Here is a 7,375-nt window from a genome sequence, read left to right as displayed (position 1 = left end):
TCATAATTCTATCAAAAATGAAAAGAAGAAAATCACTAAGATATGTAATTCTATCTTTTTTATCTTCCTCTCTGTAATGTGCAGTCTGTAGAATAATTACCTTCATCCATCGACTGCAAACACCCAGGAGAGCCGACATTGCAGCAAGTGAGGTCCACTAAGTGGCATTCCCTGGAGTTTCCATCTACTGCCAGAGGCATGTCATAAACAAAACCTTTGACAGACAGCGCTTTCTCAGGCCCTGAAGAGTGAATAAAATATGCTATTTACAGAGGGAATGATGGAAAAGGAGTCAGAGAGGGAAGTTTCTTTTGCTCAATAAAAGTTTAGTCTCACTTTGTTTAGTCAATGTTGATAGAGACTCTCTCGTCTCTCCTTGAAACCAGGACTCTCATTGCACGCTGAAGAATACCTGACCTCTCTCAGTGCCCCCACCTACCTCTACACAATAGATTACTGTCTGTTATCTTCACTTCCTTCTATGGATTTCCCCTGGCGACATGGTTCCCCATGTCTTCTTATCAAAGGGTGGGTCTTTTCTCTGAGAAGCCATAATCTGCACAACTTCAAAGTGGTAGGTGCCCTCCATATTTCTCCTTCTGCCTCCAAAACCATTTGTGCCCCTTCTCTCTGTAAGTCTTCAGATAATTTGCTCTGACTACCTGGACTGAGGCATCACTCTATACCTCTCAGTCACTCTGGAGATATTGATGAAAGTTTCTCCCCCTATCACAGAGAAATTTCCTGCTTCTGCCCATTCTAGATCAATTTTTTGAACAATTTTCGTGAATTATGTCTCATTAATGACTCCACATTGTCATGATGAATAAAACATTATCCTGTGGCTCACAGCCTCCTTCTCTAGAATCCCTGAAGTTTGTTCCCTATCGAGTTCTTGCAGGGAAGGATGCAGGACGACACATCTTCATATGTAGGTGCTAACTAGCAGGTTGAAAGATTAAGAAGGGGGTGTCTCCAGTCCCAATCCTTTTCTGTTTTCTTTGTTCAAAATTTTGCCAGTTGGGCACATTCCACTGGCTTCAAGGAGAGCTGAGAAGTGTGTGAAAGCATATAAGTGGTGCTAAGCCCATACAAGTCTGTTCACTTGAAAGAAGAGGATAGAAGGGATGCTTCAGAGCTGCCACAGCCACACAAGGTACGTAGCTCCATAGAGGGAATACCAAAGAGAAGCACTGACATAGATAGAACAGGTATCAGATGGTGATTTGTGGATGGTAAAGAGCTGAGATAAAGAGAATTAGGAAGATAGTCTGATTTCTGGCTTGGGCAACTGGACACGGTGGTACCATTCACTATTTTGGGGGACTTACTTGAGTAGTTCAGTGTTGGGGATGATGAATTTGATGTCACTCTGAGGCAGAAATTACAGGATTCTCTTAAATTGAAGTGGTAGCAACAAAGCCTAGATGTAAGACCACTGTGCAATAATTCTTCGGATATGATGCAGTGCCCTTAAAAGTCAGAAGGGAAAAACATAGTTAATGAAAAGATCAAAAGGCTAGCATAAAATGGAATTGTGTGCAACTCAGCCAATTGCTTTCAGATTAAGGAGTATTGCTTTGCTCTCTCACCCATCTGTATATGTATATTGGTAATAAGCCCAATCACACATTCTTATTCACCATGCTGAGCTGCTTACTCCACCGAAGAGCCTTATGCACCTATTTTATTTTACCATAAAGCGAGTACAATTATGTTTCTGATTCACCACATTAAAGGCACTTCACTCATTTATATTCTGTCATATCCTCTATCTTTGTTGTGCTGTGTCTTTCTCTCTGTCTCTTTCTGTCTCCCATTATGTCTTTCTATCTCTCTGTCTCTCTAGTATAGAATAGTTTAAACACATACTTAAAATTTGAAAAAAATAGTAGTATAGTAATAATAGATATACTAAGGGAGTAAAAATAGAAACAATAATAATAATCAGAAAACAATAATAAGCACTGTTTCTGAGTACTTCCCATGTGCTAGGCTCTTTTCTGTGTGTGTGTGTGTGTGTGTGCGTGTGTGTACGTGCACACATGTACATGTATGCATGTGGGTTTATGTGCATGTGTCTTTAATGTGTCATGTAATATTCAAACAATATCTCTGAAGCAGGTGCTGTTATCATTCTGACTTGATAGAAATTCATTTCAGATATAGTTTCATGTCTGAGCAGTGTTTTGTATACAGATAGGACAAAAAATGAAATATGCTCAGAATACTGTATTTGCATTATTTTCTTGCTTATGTCTTTTCAAATCATTAGGAAAGTTTGAATGCATATTGCTACTTTTTAAGTATAATTCAGTTCATAGCACACTCATTTCTAAGCTAGTTAATATCTATCCTACACATCAATTATGCTCATATTCCTTATCAACTCCTTTAAATATGTCATGATATTATTTCCTGTATATTTAGGGAAATTCAGTTAACATCTGCCTCTCCCATGAAATTCCGTTGCATTTGAGTCAATTATCAATAAAAAACAATTACTTTGAATCAATTGCTAACCTACCCACTAAGTCTGATATTCAAAATTTTTATGACAGAACGTATATCAAGTGGATAACATATTTCAGATGTTTTATAAAACTTCAAAAGATAAGAATGGTGTTGTCATTTGTGTAAAATATAAGTACACACATCAGATTTAATGTTCTCTGGGATTTTTCATACCAATACTTTTCAAAGTAGATATTTTTCATTGCGATGTGATTTGATGTTTTTTTCTCTTTTATTTGTCTTACAGTCAAAACTTCTTGTAAAGACATAACATAGGAGCATATCAGTAATTGTTTAATCTATTAGTGTGTAGTCTTATCAATATTAGTAAATGTTTCATCTCTAGTTAAATGTCAATTTAAAAAATTCTGTATTCTTTATTTGTGTAAAGAGAGATGTGGAACAGATGCAAAATAATATATTTCAGTCTATTTAAGTCAGAATTAATGGATAATGTTATGTTTTGAGAATTTTGGTAGAAAATGATAAAATGGAATTCAGTGTAATGCAATCATTGACTAAGTGATACATTAGGACTAATGTTTTTTAGGGAAGAAAAGATTGGAATATGACCAAAGCTAGAAAACAGTTTCAAGCAGGGGTGAAATCAATGGACCATTTGAATAATAACCAGCTAAAAAGAGTTTTTTCACTAAGTGGAATAAACCTATGAAGTCCTAAGTAGTTTAATAAACAAAACTAAACAGTTTGGCTACTTGTACAGACTAGTGGGATTCCTGGTGAAATCAATTTAGGGTCTCACACAGCCTATCCATGAATGAAATCTGTTTTTGAGACAGGTGTACATCTTAGCACACACATTTTATTCAGAAGCGGTTATTGCTTGAATGGGGTGGGATATGCCTAGAAAACATAATTATGGACTATTCTTTTATTTACATTAAATTTTCTTAATATGAAATGGTCTACATGATTTATTACAATGTTACTCGGTTTCAATATCTTAACACAGTCTAAGTTGCCATTATAAAGTGGCTATTTTAGGCTAAAAAATGTTCATGCAGAAAATAATTAAGTGAACAAAGGTTAATTTTTGCACTGAAGTGACTGACTGAAATCATTGATTTCTTCTTTCAAGTGGTAAACACTTTGCATATGTATATTTTTCTCCCTTTTTTTCTGAGGAAGCTTGGCCCTGAGCTAACATCCGTGCCCACCTTCCTCTGCTTTGTATGTGGGACACCTGTCATAGTATGGCTTGATAAGCAGTGCGTAGGTTCACACCTGGGATCTGAACTGGCAAACCCTGGGCTGCTGAAGCAGAGTGCGTGAACTTAACTTCTATGCCACTGGGTGGGCCCAATACTTTGCATATATATAAAGACACAAAATCTTAAATTACAAAGTAAAAGTTTCTTTGAAAGAATCTTACATACAAAAAACTCTTGGCTTTTACTCATATTGAAGGATAGATCACATACACCAAATTTGCAGAAATACTTATAAAGCAAATATTGAAGTAACCACTAACCATGTAAAAATGATATTGTTAGCATCTATGATTCCTCAGAAAAGAATTAATAAAATGTAGTTCAATTTCCATAAGTTAATAAAACTGACAAAAATATTCTGATACTGACTATTCATTTTGAATGCATTAAACATTTACTTTTTTAGATTTAAAATATAAGTGATGTTTTAAATTATCTATATAGATTGAGTTAATTTCTTTTACAGTGCTTCATTATTGTTATTTTTGGATAGACTTATAAACAATACATTGCATTTTCTTTAAGTTTTATCCAAATAAATATTGCACGCGAAAATAAAGTTTCATGGCCCATTTATTTATTCCTGCATTTCACAAATATTATTGCCAGCCACAGTTCCAGGCATCTGGTTCATTGCAGTGAAGCAAATAACGATCCGCCATCATCAAGATTAAATTTTGATTAGTGAGATGACAATAAAGAAAAAATATAGTTCATAAATTGATTATCAAATATGCTGAAAGGTGAAAAGTGTTTTGCAAAAGATAAAATGAGCACAGTAAGGAGAGCCAGGAAAGTGGTGTTGTTAGTGGGAGCGCCGTGATTATAAACATTGTATTTAGGAGTAGAGCTCTTAAAGAAGGTGACATTTGGGAAAAGACTGGGCTCGAGTAAAGAATATGGAATCAAGAGTTTGTGACTCTACAAAGAGCTGGTGCCCACTCAATATTATGAATATTATCACCTGATTCAATCAAATAAATGCCCATCTTCTTGAACATGCACACTTTGAAAGCTCCTTGAGAGTCCTTAGACTTTCATGGCAAATTATGCATCACTAGCTCTCTTTTATTATGCAGATATATGGAAATGAGCTTGAGGCTTCCAGTACTTTTTATTCCTTTGCTCTTATTTATTTATATTTTTATTTTTTTAGGTAATGGGAAAATTCATGATGGGACTTTAGAATCACACTTACAGTAGCGACTTCATTTTGATGGGACTGTTCTTTTCTTCCAAAACAAATCTGCTTTTCTATTCCTTTATATTGATTATTTTTATTATGACTGTAGCAGAAAATACAGTCATGATTCTCCTTATCCACAGGGACCCACGGCTTCATACTCCAATGTATTTCCTGCTCAGCCATCTCTCTTATATGGATATCTTGCATATTTCCAATATTGTTCCCAAAATGGTCACTAATATTCTATTAGGCAGCAGAACTATTTCCTTTGTTGGTTGTGGCTTCCAGATATTTCTATCCCTCACCCTCTTGGGTGGTGAGTGCCTTCTCCTGGCAGCAATGTCCTGTGATCGCTGTGTAGCCATCTGTCACCCACTGCGCTATCCCATTCTTATGAATAGCTATGTCAGCAGTCTCATGGCTACAGGGTCCTGGCTTGTTGGGACTATCAACTCCATAGTTCACACAGCTTACACACTCCATCTTCCTTTCTGTAGCTCAAGAGCTATTGATCACTTTTTCTGTGAAGTCCCTGCAATGTTGAAATTGTCCTGTGTGGACACAACACACTATGAGGAGTTTATGTAAGTGGCATCATTTTTCTGCTCATCCCTTTTTCCCTAATCTTTGCTTCTTATGTCCAAGTTCTCCTTACTGTCCTCTGAATGAAATCATTTGAAGCACATAAAAAGTCGTTTTCCACCTGTTTTTTCCACATGGTTGTGGTCATAATGTACTATGGGCCATTTATTTTCACATACATGAGGCCTAAGTCATACCACACTCCAGGCCAGGATAAGTTCCTGGCCATATTCTATACCATCCTCACTCCCACACTCAACCCAATCATCTACAGCTTTAGGAATAAAGATGTTTGGGGGGCGATGAAAAATATGCTTAAAAATAACGTTATGCATAAAAATAGAAAAAATGCTTGATCTGTGTGTTTTATGTATTTCTATATTCAATACCTAGAAGAACTCCATCATTAGTTTCTCCTGAGAAGAAAATTATAGTCTCCATCTCTCTAAGTATGGAAAGAAGTGCATATTTCCAAACTTTTGATAAAGCTTTCACATGTCATTGCTTTGTAAATACATCCGTCATATGATGTGCTGTTCACTCTGAGATCCTAGTTACAATCACCCAAGTTCCTTATAAAGGTAAATGATGACCAATGTCTTCCAGCTTCTTCCCATCAAAATTTTAAAAATTTGTGAGAATTATTTTTTTTTAATACATCTAGACACAGGTTATACAACAAATGTATTTCCATAAAATTATCTGTATTTTCTTTAAATGTAGTAAAATTATACCTAAGGATGCCAAAGAGTGGGGCAGGTATCTGAGATGTCAATGTAACTGGCTATGATAATATAAATATAATTATTTTATAATAGAGAGAATACTGTATTCATCATGATATCTACCATGAAGAATACTGAATGCAGAACAAAAAAGTCACTTGTCGTGTTGTGTAGGTAATTAGTTGTGTAAATTCAGAGAGGAGAGGTCATCCATGGGAGCCAACATAAGAAACAAGGTTTTCATTAACTTGTGACTTTGTTGCATTCTTGTTTGCATTGTTTCCTTTTATATTTTAGTGAAATGGAAATATGAGATCAGAGATAAATTTTTCTTTAATAAAATGAATTTTGTACCTTAGTAACCATGTTTCTATATATTTAGCCCACTGTAGTTACTATTTTTTTCTTTAAATAAAGATTGAATATGTAAAATGTGGAGTTGAGAGTTTCTATGCTATTAGCTTGCCTAGGATATTTGCATAACTCTTAAATTGAGTCATCTCCAAGGTCTACACTCAGTTTTTTCATTGTACATAGTGTTGCTTCCTAATATCTGCTTACTCCACACCCTTTTCCTCTTCTCTCTAGTGACCCACGAAAAGACTAGATGCCCTTCCCCTTGAAGACAATGCACCCGTGAGTATGTCTGTAACTATATCATGATAATCTCATTCTCTAACTTTCTCATGGTGGATTTCTTGAGAAAGGGAGTATATATACATCCTTGTATTTCATATATTATATTTCCATCAGCAATTAAATGTGAGGCCTACCATCAATATGATTTAATTTTCCATTTAAAATTTTGTGTTTGGATTCCAAAAAGAGTATCCCATCCAAAACTGACATTCAATCATTTCACCAATGATGAAGTTTTCATTCTAAGGAAATAGTTAAAAGATGGGGTACAGGAAATTTAAAAAAAATTTCAAAACTAAAGAATAGCACATACTATCTTTGCAGAGAATGAAATTAAAACATATTTACTAATTTGATAGGAGTGTACTGATGCATTTTATATACCAGTAAGTACAAGATAGAATAAGCACTTTTATTTTCTCCCTGAACTCTAACTTATTCCTTCACTCACCATTTTTAAGGTCTCTAAGAAAGGGTGTACATGACTTCATAAAAAT

At 35.1% G+C, this 7,375-nt stretch overlaps 1 pseudogene; it reads left to right on the top strand.

Annotated features, from left to right (window-relative positions):
* Positions 1–4,917: 4,917 nt before the first annotated feature.
* On the top strand, positions 4,918–5,870 carry LOC138922967 (olfactory receptor 2AJ1-like; annotated as a pseudogene).
* The last annotated feature ends 1,505 nt before the right edge of the window (positions 5,871–7,375 follow it).

This window comes from Equus caballus, unplaced genomic scaffold, assembly GCF_041296265.1.
Source record: "Equus caballus isolate H_3958 breed thoroughbred unplaced genomic scaffold, TB-T2T haplotype2-0000437, whole genome shotgun sequence".
NCBI classification, from domain to species: Eukaryota; Metazoa; Chordata; class Mammalia; order Perissodactyla; family Equidae; genus Equus; species Equus caballus.
This window is presented reverse-complemented; position numbering and strand designations above follow the sequence as displayed.